Here is a 16317-nt window from a genome sequence, read left to right as displayed (position 1 = left end):
CTCAGGTCTTCATCTCAGGGTCATGAGTTCAAGCCCCACACTGGGCTCTGCCCTGAGCATGGAGCCTACTTAAAAAAAAAAAAAAAAAAGGCATCCTCTGCTTGTATCATTTGAAGAAATATACTGGATTAAGAAAGTTGAGTAGTCCTCTCACTAGCAAAAAATTGAAAAGTCTCACAATGCACAATACTATGTGTTTCCCCACCATGGGGAAGTAGAGGAGAGAGCCAATTGGGCTCCAAGGACAAAGTCACAACTAAATGGAAAACATGTTAATATCCTTCAGAATCTGGCCCTGCCTAGCCATCAACACCACCTGCCTTTCTTTCACCAAAGGTTATCATTCACCTCTTACAAACCTTACTTTCCATCTATATAGAACACATTTTAATCCCTCAAAGGGCTCGTTTCCTGCCTCCATTCCTTTACATACATTGTTCCTTCTGCCAAGAATGCCCTAACAGTTTGGCTAAAGAACTCCTACAAGTTTTTCCAGACCCTGGTCAAGTATGTTCTCCACCATAGTCTGAGTGTCCCTTTACCTTCCAGCAGAGGACATCTCCCATCTTTGTCCCTCTGTATGTGTCAGAACATTTGTCCCACAACATTGGACTTACAGACTAAAAACTTAAAGGTTGAGAATGAGGCCAGCACTAAGCAATCTAGGTGAATGAATGGGACAGGGCAAGACAAGGGGTGTGAAGAAAGGGTAAAATTTCACAACCAAGTAAATTTTGTCTTTGGCATGCTCCTATACTCATCCCAATGTCCTTTTCCAACTCTCCCAATAACCCCTCCCAGGCCCCTTACCGACTTCATGTAACCCTATACACCTTCCGCCCACAGCACCGTGTTCTTCAGTATCAACAACTTCCTCTTCATCAACAGTCATTCTGTTCAGAAGTTAATACGTAAATTAGTTATAGCTTCTCAAAGCTGAAAATCTAAGATAAATCTCTAACAAAACTTAAAAAAAAAAAAAAGTAGAAGAGAGAGGGAATGGGCATTGTAGTTCTAGCATTCAGAAGCTGGCCCACGCAAAAGTCTAAGAGTATTCCTGCCTGGGCTTCCCACAAGTGTTCTCATTTCGTCACCACATCCACTCCCACATGGTAGCAGCCATGGGTGCTACCGGCAGAAACAGAGTGCTACTGCAATCCTATGGGTCACCCATTCTTCGATCAAAAAGCTTTGTGTGTGGAATATTACTCAGCAATCAAAAAGAATGAAATCTTGCCAGTTGCAACAGCATGGATAGAACTAGAGTATATTATGCTTAGCGAAATAAGTCAGCCAGAGAAAGAGAAATATAATTTCACTCACATGTGGAATTTAAGATATAAAACAGATGAACATAAGGGAAGAGAAACAAAAATAATATAAAAACAGAGAGAGACAGAAACCATAAGAGACTCTTAAATACAGAGAACAAACTGAGGGCTGCTCTAGGGGTGCTGGGGGGCGGGATGGGCTAAATGGGCAAGGGACCGTAAGGAGGGCACTTGTTGGGAGGAGCAATGGGTGCTACATGTAAGTGATGAATCATTACATTCTACTTCTAAAATCATTATTACACTCTATGTTAACTAACTTGGATTTAACTTAAAAATAATAATAAATTTAAAAAAAAGAAAAGCTTTGCTGGTCTTAGAGACCACTTATGGTCAATTTTTCATTATTCTAGACAGAAAGGTTCACCAACATGTTCTCCAATGAACTTAAAACAGTGTCTTTATCCTAGCCAGTAGTATCTTGAAATCTACCCTAGACCATTGCTTGATTTAGGAAAAGGCACATTAATTGAAAAAAATCAATGTTGCCCAAGTATCCTAACATTTCAGGATAAATCTCTAAATATTAAAGTAACATTCCAGCACAAATCATTATGGCTTATCACCACTTCTGATTTCATAAAAAGTCATGTTTTAGGATGTCACTGCCCACATGTGCCAAGCACTGTGCTAAATGCTGGAGATTACAAAGATTAAACTCCTAACCTCAAGAAGCCAAGTCTAGTAAACTAGACGATAAGCAAACACATATCAAACAAAATGGTTATGTGCTGCTATAAAGTAGGTATCGTGGGAGCATGAGGAACAGGGAGAGGAAGGCAAAGGACAGAAAAGACTTCAGAGAAGAACTATCCCTTGATATAAGACCTAAAAGGTGTGAAGTTCCTCAAGCAAACAGGCAGTAAAAAGAGGGAAAATAACAGAGGGATGGAATCCAAGCAGAGAAATCACCACATGCAGAAGTACTGAGGTGAGAGGAGGCAGCTCGGGATGGGTTCAACAGGTGATCGCTTGCCATGAGGAGCACTAGGAGGCGTATGGAAGTGCTGAGTCACTACACTGTACACCCAAAACTAACATAACACTGTATGTTACATAACTGGAATTAAAATAAAAACTTCAAAAAAAAAAAAAAGAAGAAGTACTAAGGTGAGAAATCCTAGAAAATGTCAGGAATACAAGTTACCTAAACTGACTGGGGCACAGGGTGGTCTCTATGATGAAGGGCCTTGTCTGATATGATACAGATATGGATTAACTTGCAGGTGATGGAGATTCTGAACTTTTTTCAACTGAAAGAGACCAAAGGCCATGACACAGGGCCCCGTTCCCAATACAATGTGAATGGTGTCTTCTGGGCTTGTACAGCACAGCAGCACTGTGTTCACTTGCTAGACTGTTCACCTCTAAGATGGCAGAACTCATTCATCAACATATATCCAGCATCTAGCCCTGTGCTTGGCACACACAGGACTAAAACACACTGAATAATCAGATGTGCCAACACAATCCTAAGAGCATAACCAAAAGGCCCTAACCAAGCTTCCTTCCTTCCTTCCTGCCTATAAAAATCACAACACGTAGGTGCTACAATAATTGGTAATTGCCACAATACTTTTAAGGCAACATGAGGAAGGGTCATTCACTATGGGCTGCATCAGAGATAAGAAAGGATTCAAGAGAAAAACACATTAAGATGCTTTTGAACCTAACTAAACAGTTTATCCTGTTCTTCTCACCAAAAACTGAACAGAAAACAAGCATGGGTTAGCTCAAAATTATCCATCAATGAACTCTAAGGCAGTAGTAATCACTATAAAAAGCATATTTTCCTATCAAAAGGATCCCTGAGGTAAAAATCGACTTTAACTGAGAACTTGTTAAGTTAGTCTAGTCGTTCAAATAATTAAGTGCTCCAGACAAAATTAGGCTACTTGCCTGTAGTACTTTACATTTTATTTAGTAAACTGAAACACATTATTATAATTGGCATGTAAATAAGGATTCTATCTTTTATGCATGGAAAAACAGTAAGGCAAAAAAAAAATTTTTTTTAAGAGAAACTTTAGGAAATCATGGACAAAATAAATTATAAATGAGCTTAGAAAACTGATGGCTTAAGAAGTTACAGCATAATTAGGGCACCTTGATGGCTCACCTCAACTTGATGGCACCTCTTTGGCTCAGGTTACATATGATCTCACAGTTTGGTTCATGAGTTCGAGACCCTCATCAGGCTCTCTGCAGTCAGCACAGAGCCTGCTTCAGATCCAGTCTCCCTCTTTCTCTGCCCCTCCCCTGCTTCTGCCCTCTCTCAAAATACGTAAACATTAAAAAGAAAAAAAAAAAAGTTAAGGCATAATGTAGAGATGAATGAAAAATCTTTGGTCTTTGAAGAACCAGTGACCCACATTTAAAGAAATCAATCCAAAGGCCACAGAGAGAAAATAAAATTTCAAACCTTCCTTTTAAAGATGTAGACACATTTCACTAGTCAGTATTTCTAAATGAAAATAAATCACATAAGATTCCACTAAATAAGCCTAATTAAACATATTTTTAAATTTTATAACATGGCCAGGGACAGACAATGGGTAACAGTAACACAGAGGATAGGGGGAAATGACTGCAAACACACCCAAAGAGAGAAAGGGAAAGATAAAAATATACATAAAATGTACATTAGCGATACATGAGATTAACAGCTTGAGCTTTTTAGGATGTTGTTCCCAAAGATGCAAAATCATGGTATTTTACTATGAAAAGCCTGAATACAAAACTATGTCATTATTGCCTGCTGCTCCAGTTAAAATAATAAATTAGGCAGCAATCCTCAATCCCCCCTCTACGTTCCCCTCTCTTCACTTTTCTCCCTCCCTCCCTCTCTCTCTCTCTCACACACACACACACACATTTGTTTCGAATATGCTAAATGTTATTAAACCATAACTACATTGAACAAATAATAGTGTGTTACCATTTACTGAGGCTCTTATCCTCACAATTCTCTCCAGTAGCTTTTATTACCTCCACTTGTCAAATGAAGAAACTAAAAAAGGTTAAGTGACTTGAACCCAACCACAGAGCTAATCAGTGATGAGGCTGGAATTTAAAGTCACTTGTACGTGGCTCTGGTGCCCACATTTTAACCCCTATATGTATCACACCCTCTCCCAAGGCATCTTTAGCCACCAGACCAGTATTTTCTTACTGTGCTATCCCAAGAGTAATGTTTAGGTTCAGATACTTTAAATTTCAAGGAAAACATTAACAACTTACATAGTTTGTTTGTTTGTTTATTTTTAAGTTAACTCTGCATCCAACATGGGGCTCAAACTCATAATCCCAAGATCAAGAGTTCCAAGCTCTACCAACTGGAGCCAGCCAGGTGCATCTACAGTTCTCTTAAAATAATGCAGATTTTACTAGTAGTTAAGGAAGACATTATCTAACATTGAATATAGCTGAATATCAACCCAGAGTTATACAAAGTACAAATGGTCCCCTAATATTTCCAACGTTATTATTGAGTCTTTTAATTATTCTAGGTTCTTTGTGTGCTATAAAACACCCAATATAACCGTGGAGAGAGAACAGATTTTCATAAATATCTAATTTCTTTCTCCATTATTCACATTGTGGACTCACATCATATATGCCTTTAATTACACTCATTCAACTATCTGTGCTATAGGAAAAAAAGAAAAACAAGAGAAAAAATAACTTTAAATAATGGTGGCAGGATGCCTGCCTTTACATCCTTGTCCCAGAGTGAGCATGCAATGGAGACTATAAATTTGCTGTTTCTCAGCCAATCTAAAGTCCCATTCACCTGTCAAAGGTATCTCACATAGCCAATTATGATCCAGCTCACACAAAAAAAATAACCTAAAAGCTGGAGAAATAACTGGCTGTTGGAAGTGAAAAACGGTATGTCAGTCAACAATCAGTTTTCAAACTGATGCCTTCCTAAAGGACTTTTTCAAGGGTAATTTTGACTATACTGGATTTTTACCTTAAATGAGAATTTAGGCCCAAAGCCCCCACATAAAAGGTGATTTCATTTTACTCAGCTCTTTAGATCAGAAAGAACTGGGAACCAAAACATTGGTCTTGTGTATCAAAGTAAGTTAATAACTAATGCATTATTCATCCTTTTTCACAAATGGGAAAAAGCAGAGCAACAAGGATGCTATTAGAAGAAGGCACACTAGACATGTAGTAACTACTCCATGACTTATTTTAAAATAAAATAAAAATAAAATAAAAGCCTGTCAAGTAATCAAAAGCAATCCTTAACGTTGGTTCTCAATAGAAAAAAGAAAAAATGCACATCGAGTTTTGAGATGGGCCGGTAACTAGAACAAAGGAAAGAGTGGAAAGAATACCCTACCTAAAGAAACCGTCTAACCCCAGATCCTTTACTAGGATGCTATCACTTACTCTCCAGACATGTTTCCTTTTCTATAAAAAGAAGGGACTAGTCTTTGACCTATCTGTGACCATTCAGCATTAATGTTTTCCAATCTCACACTTCATTATTTCATTGTCCAACTCACAAATGCCTTATGAAGAAAGCAGAAAAAACTAAATAGAATAGTCAATTAATCTAGCTTGCTATTAGAGGTAGAAATGTCTTTATACCACCACCCAACAAGAGGTACAATTCTTTTTTTTTTTTTTTTTTTTTTAAGATTTTGTTAAGTAATCTGTATACCCAAGGCGAGGCTTGAACTTACAACCCCAAGATCAAGAGTCACATGCTCCACCAACTGGTGCACCCAAATATTTTTATTTAAAATTTCCGAGAATGGGGCACCTGGATGGCTCAGTCAGTTAGGCATCCCACTTTGGCTCAGGTCATGATCTCATGGTTTGAGAGTTTCAGCCCCGCGTCGGGCTCTGTGTTGACAGCTTAGAACATGGAGCCTGCTTCAGATTCTGTGTCTCCCCTTCTCTCTGTCCCTCCCATGCTCATGCTCTGTCTCTCAATAATAAACTTTAAAAAAAATCTTTTAATAAAAAATAAATTAAAAAAGCTGAGAAAAAGACTACATACATCAGCAAGTTCCACATCATATAATCAGGAAATTCTACTTTGCGTAGTTAACTCACTCTTCCCAGAAATTCAATTTCTTACCTAACTAGAATCTGGGTGTCAACAGATCATAGGGAGTAAGTGAAAGAGTCAACAAAAGAGAGAGAAATTTCCATTCAGAGATTGATTACAACTCAGGGGCGCCTGGGTGGATCAGTCAGTTAAGCGTCCGACTTCGGCTCAGGTCATGATCTCACAGCTTATGAGTTTGAGCCCCGCATCAGGATCTGTGCTCACAGCTCAGAGCCTAGAGGCTGCTTTGGATTCTGTGTCTCCCTCTCTCTCTGCCCCTCCCCTGCTCACACTGTCTGTCTCTCTCTCAAAATAAATAAACATTAAAACAATGTTTTAAAAAAGAGATTGATTACAACTCACTTAATTCATCGCATCCCACACACACAAATCAACTTTAAACACAGGGTACTTCTTCCTGCATTCTCAGTTCATACCAGCATTAGTGGCCTTTGGTGACAGGAAGAGGTAAAAGATGTACCTTCAAAGAAACCTGCTTCTGTGGAGCTCTGTTTTCAAGTCTATATGGCCTCTTCCCTGGGAGAGATGCCCCGTGGTACATAACTCCTTTAATTTGGCAGTCTTAAAGTTTCCTAGCTGAGTTAATATTTTACCATTCAGACCTAACAAAGGCCCCATTATGAGCCTTTTGGGTCTAAGATGTTACCAGATCCCGTATTGGGACATTTCTCTCTGGAGCACTGTCCTATGGAAACTCAGCAATGCGCACCCTCAAGTTTCCTTGAACAGCTCTCCCTTTGCTTCATTGCATTCTTCTCCCTCCTTACTAATTCCATAACATCTTTTAACTCGTGATTACAAAGTGCTCATTTTTTATTACCATTTATTCATGACATTTCATATCACCTCTCTATTTTTAATCTTACTAACACAAATGTTTTTAACTCATAACTTATATAATCATTAGCTACCATTAAGTTCAGGACATTCTACCCTACAGATACCACCTACTTTTCTCCACATTCAATAAGCCCAGAACCTTTTACTTTTTTAAATAAATCTTAAAAGATGTGTTCTAATTCTGACCTTCTCTTATTTCTCTACTCTTAAAATATGAAATCAACAAAATTTAAGTAAGACTCTAACAATTATTTCCTTGTTTCTTGCATGTTTCCTGGACTAGTGAGATGGGTTAATTAGAACATGGTTTTGGTGACTACAGATTTATTCTCTACATAAGCCAGTTAGCTTCATTTCACACAAACTATGTTCCAAAACCAAAGATCAAATCCCATCAGCTATCTCTTGGATGCAGATTTAATTAGATGAGCTCTACAGTACATTCAGAATGCATCCCATCACTGGAACAAACTTTCTGGTGACGTACCAGGTACATGTCAGGCACTGGATTATCTTCTTCTAACATAACACTGTGAATTGGTTTAAGAGTACGGGTCTTCAACACGTGATAAGCTGCTAACTGCTATTCAATTTAGGTTCCACTCACAAAGTCTTCCACTTACTACTTATAGTTTAGGTTATCAAGTTTACCAGTGAACAGAACCCAGCATGAGATAAAGCACGTAATCAAGAGCCTTTTAAAATTCTATTTTTTAGCAACTACAACCATTTTGCTGTCATTCGCAAGTATAAAGTTACTTCCACCATCACCCAGACCATTGGGAAAAAATACAGAATAAAGACAGTTTCACAGGATGTCCCCATATCACTGATCGTAGCCCATCTCCTAGGACAACTATTAATCTTGGGAATAAGGTATGCTCACATTTTAAAACGTTATATTCACAAGTGGTTACAAAACCATGTTACAGAAGCATAACCTGATTTAGTATATGAAATGCAAGAGGGAAATGGAGAATACAAGTGCTCAGTTAATCCTCAAAACCTGCTAAGGTAAGTATGAGTATTCATTTTTAATTTAAAAAAAAAAAAAAAAGTAGAAGATGATGATGATGATGATGAAGATCAGGAAGTTAAGCAACTTAGAATACAAAGGACTTTGAAGACAGCCAGAACCCTAACTCTGTTACCGTATGTAACAAGCAGTTTCTATTTCTAGGTTCACCATGCTAGCTGTACGTGACTCTAAGCAACTTAACATCTCTGAATCTCAAGTTTCCTCATCTGTAAAACAGGGTTTAAATGCATTAATTCATGTCAAGTGTTAAATTCAAAGTTTACCATACAATGAGCTTACTCAGTAACTATCAGCACTGGTCAAACAACTAGTTATGAAAAGTCAAAAATCAAACTCCAGTATGATTTCCCATGTCCATGCTTTCTCTACAATATGTTGTAGCTGCCAACACACAGTTATTATCCACCTAAGAACCCATATTCAAACTATAACATAGGCAGGAAACTGATACTACCTAAATGAAAGAACTATTAAAGGTTAACTAAACCAACACAAGTATTTTAGCTCTAACATGTAATAAGCAGAACCAGGTAGAAACTCATCAGAAGATAATGTTTAGACATTCAGGCTTACAGAGCTTTGTTCTAATTACTATAAAACTACTTTTCCTATCTATGTAGTTTATCCTATTTATCTCAAATCAGCTACAAATTAAAATTTTAATTACCTGGCATACCCCAAATAAAGCATCCTGGTTGACCTAGACAAAGAAATCAGCCCTCCTACTACATAATTTGAACACTGCATCAAATCAAAGCCTGTCAACTGTATTTTCAAAATAAACTGTTACTCAATATTTTCATTTATAACTCTACTACTTATAAATTGAAACAACCAGTGCCATCACTTTTCCTACCCAATGCCTTGTGCAAACACAAGCTTTGCTGTTCTAACTACATTCAAAAATCTCAACTGTCTCACTCTCACCTGATCTAACAGTGGATGATGCAAAGGCAAGGAGAGTAGCAAAAGTAAACTTCCATGACAATTATTAATAATAGGCTTACTACCTGAAACTTCCAGTAACTGATCTGCTTAAAAAAAAAAAAAAGGATTGCTAAACCAGAATGGGATGCCCACATGCATTTATTTTGGCAACTGTAGCCTATAGCCTATTCCACAAAGTAACAATCCTCCTGAGAAAAGACTGCCCCATATATTCCAGTGAAACAAAATTAATATATGTGCCTGGTAAAGAGGCTGAGTTGTAACCAAAGGTAAAACACTTTTAACTACGAAATCACTCTTCAAAAGACAATGAATCAGAACACGTTCACTTTAGCAACAAAGCCTTTAAAAGACAGTATTCATTTTGCAATAATCTTTAACTTTCCTGCATTTCTTGGATTTTTACAAAAGTCTAACTTCCTGACTCATAGATCTAAAATAGTCATCATGTACACAAATGTTCTACTTATTCAGTTCAGAATCATACGTAGGCAACACAGGATTCTGTTTCTAGGTTTACAACTCCATACCCATTCATTTTGCACTAATATAACCACTAAATATAGCTCTAAGACACTGACGATTAAAAGGAGTTAATTACGTGAGTGATTCATACCTCCTATGTCCAGACACCAAGATCCAAGGATGTTCCTGTCAGATCTATGGGAAGAGGAAATGATAAACACCTGTCACAAAAGCTTTCCCAACTGGGAAGCCCCGCACGGAGCTGTCAATCTTCAATCCATTCCCTCCGCCACAACCCCCTCAAAAGAGGTCAAAACATCTACCAAGCCTAACTATGCGAAGGTAATGGGGAAGATGTTAAGGCCGTAGAGAGCGCGGCCGCGCAAGTACTGGACGAGAGGACCCTGGCTTTTTCTGAGGCTCGCTTACAGAGTCAAAGTGAGAAGCCTTGAGCAATTCAGAAGTCACTTTTCCTCTCTGGGCCTCACTGAGTTACCCGTAAAATGCGGTGATTGGCAAGAAGCTCCCACTACTCGGAGGCTAAGGACGAACTCAAGATCCCTTCGGGCAGCACCCGCAGAAACACATGAAGCGCCCGGCCCTTCAACCACACCATCTTTCGAAAAGGACTTTCGAAAAGGGCTGGACCACCATCCCTCTCTCAAGTCCCAGCACACACTCGCCGGCCCCGCAGGCAGCGTGTCCAACCCAGGCCTTCACACCCACAACGTGGGTGTCTCCTCCTCGCCTCACCTGTCCCAGACACACATTCCGCGGTCTTAGCGCTCCGCTCCCCACCCCACTCACCTCCCCCGGGAAGGGATGCCGGATTCCGGCCCGAGGAGCCGACCAGAAGCCCTCCTTGTACCCGCCACCCCCGACAACCCCCTTCACCTCCTTCAACCCCTCGCCATCACCACCACCCACACCCCTAGCCTGCGTCCCGGGAAAGCCCGACCACTCACCCGCCGCCGCTGCGCCGTCTCCTCGCCGGCCTCCCGGCCGAAGCAGCCGAGGGACCGCGGGGAGCCGGGGCCCGGGCCCGCCGCTGTCGCCGCCGCCGCCTCGCCTCAGCCCAGCCCCATCGCCCTCGGCCGGCGCCGGCGGCCGCGGGTCGCTCGGGCTCGAGGCGCCGCCGCCGCCGCGCGCTGCGGCTCGGGGTGAAGGGAGGGAGGCGCCGCGGGCAGGCCCGGGCCGCGCCGGGCACAGGGGCGTCCGCGCTCTCCTCCTCGGCGCCCGCGGCGGCGGCGTGCAGCCGGGGCAGAGCGAGAACAAGGGAGGGCGGTGGGGGAGGCTGGCAGGGGAGGGGGGCGGTCTGCACTCCGAAACGGCCTCCCGCCGCCAGCGACGTCGCGAACCCCCCCTCCCCTCCGCCGTGGCGCCCGGATCACGCTGCGGGGAGAGCCGGCGGGCAGGCGGGCAGGCGGGCGGGGGAACGCGCGCTGCGAGCTCGGGACTCCCGCGCCGGATGTGAGGTCACGTGATTGCCTCATCCCCGCGCCGAGGGCGGAGGGGCGCAGAGGGGACGTAAGGGGGCGGGGCAAGCGGAGGCGGGCGGGCCGATGGGGCAGTCCCCGCCCACCTCCCCTTCAGCCCCCTAGGCGGGCGAAGAAAAGAAGGGGAAAAGAGGACCCTTCCAAAGAGCTGGGTGTAGGGGAGAGGAGGCTACCCATAGAGGACGGCGTTTTTTTGGCCTGGACGAGATGGAGTTTGCCACCCTGGCTGTGCAAAAACAAGATCATAGTCCAAATTCCCATTTCATGAACAGGGAAGCTGAGGACCAGTGAGGGGCCTGGAATAGACTTGGCCAGAGTCAAGGTCGAGCAGGAAACTTGTGCTAGAATGCAGAGGAAGCCAGATGCTAGCTCTAATCCAGGCCTCTTTCATTCCTTAACAGCAACGCCTCCCCATCGAAAAACAAACAAAATACTGTAATTCGCCTTTGACAACCGGCTCGGCGCACCCGGCTTCGGGCGGAGGACTGGGGAGCGTACCCAAGAGAAAGCTCCCACGCGCCCACCCCACAGCCTCCGGCGTGAAGGAGTTTCTTCCGATGGTGCTAGAAGCGAATTAAATACTTCCCTCCGCAGAAGCTTTATCTCGGCGCAGGGCCCCGGCCGGATATACAAATCGCGCGTTTGGTTTTCGCGGCGTCCCTTCGGCGACGCGCGCCGGGAGCGCGCCCCGCCACCTGCTGCCTGGGGCTCCAGCAGTCTCTCGGCCCCTAGCCTACCGCGCCCGCGCCGGGGAAGCTGGGCCATCACTATTGTTACTACGCCCTGCGGCTAACAGAACTCTTAGTTGCCTAAACGCGAGAAGGGGAAGGGATGGCACGCGCCCTACCCCTGGTCCACCGCACTTTCGGGATACGTCGCAGGAAGCATTCAGCCTCTGGTTCAAAGCACATGGTGACACTTCTCAGGGGCTACTTACTACCCGGCTCCCTCCGCGACATATGGTGACACATCATCTGAGACAGCACACTGCCCCCGAGTTTATGGCGCAGATGTCACCTCCCTGGGAGCCAGGAACACGCTACTCCTGGCCCCCTAAATTGTGTGGGGCTGGACAGGCTCCACGAATTTCCTCACGTGGTGTAGAGCGCCCTGGACCTAGTGAGTCCACATCTCTCTTCACAACCCCTGGGCGCAGTCTCACCGGTGTGTGTGTGTGTGTGTGTGTGTGTGTGTGTGTGTGTGTGTGTGTGTGTTTCAAACCTCACACTATTCGAATGATTACAGGAGATAAAAGGTGTGGAAGTTGGCAAACTGTAAGAAGCTCGCTAGGTGGGATTGAGCCCTTAAAGCCTCCTCCCTCACCTCTCACGGCTCCTTGGCTCCAGGCTGTTTCCCCTCCGCCTTTAAAAAGTTCAGGTCTCTCAAGTCTAAAAACAAAACCGTGGTGCCAGCACTCCGCTCCAAAGTGCCCTCTCCAGCAGGTAGCTTCTAAGTGCTTCTCTGCCTCTCCTGCTGGCCTCTTAATGTCGTCGCGGTCCCTCCCCCTGCCCCTCTCCACTTCCTCATTTCTCAACGCGTGGCAGTCTACTTTTTCTCCCCACACACACTCCCTTCCCTAACCCTGCCCAGGCAAGAGTAACCTCTGATCTTCCTTTTCCCAAAGCGGGCAGGTACTCCTCAGGCCTAACTCTCTGGATCTTTCCGCTACGTTTGACACCTCAAGATGAGTCTCACCTTCTGGAATCTCAATGCTCCCTCGGGTTCCAAGGGCGTGCGCTCTCCTAATTCTCACATTCGCAGTAAATGAGGCCCCTGCCTCCTCTGATGACATCCTTCAGTGACACCAATTGTGACTCTGCACCTTAAATGAGAGCCTCCCCATAAGCTCCTGTCACTCCACTCTTCTGGGGACTACCTCCATCCTCACCGTTTCAACTACCCAATCAGCCATCTCCAGCCCAGACCTCTTTCACAAAAACTAGACCCAAATATCCAGCTGCCTGCCTGGCAGCCCATCACACAGGCACCCCAAAGTCAGCACAGCAGGGAGTGAGCCCATCCCACTAGCTCCGTCTCAGCCCCTCCCTCAGCTGTCCACACCACCACCTACTGCCATCAGAATTAGAAAGTTGGGCATGAGTCATTCTTGATTCAGCCCTTTGCCTTATCCAGTAACCCAGTTATCCAGTAACCTTATCTATTTCACCTCCTTAATAAGCCCGAACCCCTACCTCCTACAGGCTCCAGCCATCCTTTGTAGCAGCCTCCTTCAGACAAACTTGTCCTCCACTCAGCCTCCAGAGTGAACTATCTGAAATGCGCTTTCACTGAAAATGCTGCAGACGTTCCCCAGGCTTCTGGCTGCAAGTGTACCTCCAAGGCATCCAGCATGAACCTGTCAACGCATTAAGGCTTTTGAAAGACCCCCCAAAGAGCCCCCCCAGACTTCAAGAAGCAGCCAAAATCCCCAGAGCAAGGCCACACACAGCAGGGCAAGGGAAAACTGTAGGAAGAAAAAAAGTAATTGAATATATCAAGAAATTCCCTGCTACAGACCTTCTGGGTATGCAAGGAGAGAATTTGGATACTGACTGGAGATGCTGAGTCACTAGGAAAAGCTTGAGTGTGTTTATATGCTGAGGGGAAAGACGGAGCCAGAGAAGGAAGAGAAGCCCAAGAAGAGTCGAAAAAGAGTGAAGCAAGTCCTGAGAAGTTCTGGGAGGCTTGCTGATTTTCCACCCATGATGATTCTGGGCCCAGCAACTGCTCACGAAGGGCCCAGCCCCTCCCTCCTCCATCCTGCTCCTTCTTTAAGCCCCAACCCATGATCACAGCACCAAATAGACAACAGTCCTCCCAGTAAGCTCTAACTTTACCTTCCATAAGGGCTGTCTGGCTTCTCCTCCACCCTCAAAACCCCTTTCCTGCTTGCCTCTGGCATTCACCATCACCTCCCCACCAAGATCACCAAGAGGGAACATCCACACATTCACTGCACCCGGTGTCTCTCCCTCATTCCAGCTTTTGGAGAGGGGCAGGGCCTGCTCCTGAGAGAGCCCACCCTTTGTAGGTCCCGTCCTGAGCCTCCCAAAGGTCACACTGTTGCCTACTCCAGCTGATACTTCTCAGACCTTATCTTTCAAGCTGGTTCTTCAGCATTTTTCTCCTACTCTGGAGACAAGTTTCTCCCAGTTTCCATAGCTTGCTTCTGGAACTCCCTTTTGTTTACTCCCTCTCAACTTATGGTGGTGTCTCCTCTATCCTACCTTTCAGTGGTGCTGGGGCCCAGGCTCACGTTCAGGCTCAAGAGTGCATGTGTCTCTCTACACAAATTTTTGTTTGTTTAATTTGTCATCTATCAACTTCACAAGAATTGTGGGTGGGCTTCACGGGTCTACAAATTCCTTAAACTTCAAAGCAAAAACTTTTATTATAAAAGGGAGAAGTGTAGTTTTCATCAGCTTCTCAAAGGTGTTTGGGACACCCAGAAAGGATAAGAGCACTGACCCACATGCAGTCCCCCCGGGTGACCTCTCCACCATGGCTGTAGCTAACATCTGCATACCTGTAACCCCTGTCTCTCTTCAGAGTCCCTGGGCCATATGTCCCGATCATCTTCGCATGATGTCTCACTCCTACCTCGTAAACTCACTTTTCCAAAACTCAACTCTTGCCCTTCTTCCCCAAACCAGCTCTTTTCCCAGGTTTCTTGACTTTAGCAAAAGGCACCCACTGCTCACTCCAGAAACCTGGCAGTCGTTTTTTCCAATCCAATACCAAACCCATTTCACATCCTTCCACATCTCTCCATCTCAAATGCTATTAGAAAAACCCAAGCCACCTCCATCGCTCACCTGGGATGCTGCCTTAGCCTCCAACTAATTCCCCTACTTTCACCCTTAACTCCTTTCCAATCCATTCTCACGTAGCAGCCAGGGTGTATTACTGTGTGGGACTTGGAGCACAGCTCTTGATGGAGGCTCCCAGTTCACGGAGAATAAAATGTGAGTATCTTTGACGAACAAGGTCCAGTGTTGGAAGTGGCCTGCCTCGCTGGCACTCCTCCACCATCACTCTCCTTATACCCCAGCTCTCCTTCCCCACCTCACCTCATTCCAACCATAGTTGCACCTTCTTTCAGTTCCGCAAACACACCAAACTCCTTCCTGCCTCTGAGCCTTTGCAAAACCTGTTCTTTCTGCCTCTTCCCTTTTTTCCTTGCCTGGCTAACTCTTACAAATTCACCTCTTGGTTTAAATGCGTATGCATCAGTTCCTGAGAAAGGCTTTTCCTGGCCACTCATTCTTTCCTTTATTTTCTGATGACCTCCATTTGTTTTCTTTATAACCATTATCACAATTACCTGCAAGTTTATGTATGTATGTAACACCTGTCTCTCCCACCAGACCAGATGAGGACCAGCTGCACTCCAGAAGGAGCTTAAAAGTGGCAATCTTTGGGGTGCCTGGGTGGCTCAGTCAGTTAAGCATCTGACCCTTGATATATCACCTCATAGCATGATCTCACAGTTTGTGGAATTGGACCTCGTGTCGGTCTTTGCACTGACAGCACAGAGCCTGCTTGGGATTCTCTCTCTCTCTCCCTCTCTCTCTCTCTCTCTCTCTCTTTACCTCTCTCTGTCTATAAACAAACAAACAAACAAACTGCATTAAAAAAAAAAAAAGTGGCAATCTTTTTGGAAGAGGAAATGAAGGTTTGTCCTGAGGCTGTGTTTGCATGGCACTTTATTAAGAGTGAAAAAGTCAGTTGTCAATTTTTGTAAATGGGGGAAGGACTTTTGGAATTATGGGAAGAGACACATAAAACATCCCCTCACGCCATCTCTTAGTGCGGCTACTGGCACAGACTGAGTCAATTTGGTTTATTACTACATACCCAGCACTAGATGAAGCCTGGCATATGGTAGACACTCAAATTTTGTAGTTGGATGAATGAATGAACGAATGAATGAGTGGATGAATTTACAATCTCAAAAATCATCTCTTTCCTGAATCCCAGGCTAAGAATCTCTCTTCTGTGCATCTCATTCATTACACTTACAACATTAACAAAGTATCTGTTTAGTGTCTCTATCTTCTATTTGTTTATGTTGTACTCATATTTTTGTTTCTATACTTCTAAATA

General features: G+C 44.1%; 1 protein-coding gene across 7 annotated transcripts in view; it reads right to left on the bottom strand.

The window, feature by feature from the left end:
• The window catches only part of ATP13A3 (ATPase 13A3), a 91208-nt gene extending 78583 nt beyond the window's left edge, over nucleotides 1-12625 (bottom strand). For 5 of the 7 annotated variants that reach the window (XM_045502556.1, XM_045502559.1, XM_045502555.1 and 2 more), the window contains exons 1-2: nucleotides 10681-11186; nucleotides 9867-9910 (exon numbers count right to left, since the gene is read on the bottom strand). The gene's annotated coding sequence lies outside the window, so the exon portion shown is untranslated. Of the gene's footprint in view, nucleotides 1-9866; nucleotides 9911-10680; nucleotides 11187-12534 lie in introns of those variants that run through there. The other 2 variants (XM_045502557.1, XM_045502558.1) reach the window with 2 other exon arrangements.
• Nucleotides 12626-16317: the final 3692 nt, after the last annotated feature.

The sequence above is a fragment of the Leopardus geoffroyi genome, chromosome C2 (genome assembly GCF_018350155.1).
Source record: "Leopardus geoffroyi isolate Oge1 chromosome C2, O.geoffroyi_Oge1_pat1.0, whole genome shotgun sequence".
NCBI classification, from domain to species: Eukaryota; Metazoa; Chordata; class Mammalia; order Carnivora; family Felidae; genus Leopardus; species Leopardus geoffroyi.
This window is presented reverse-complemented; position numbering and strand designations above follow the sequence as displayed.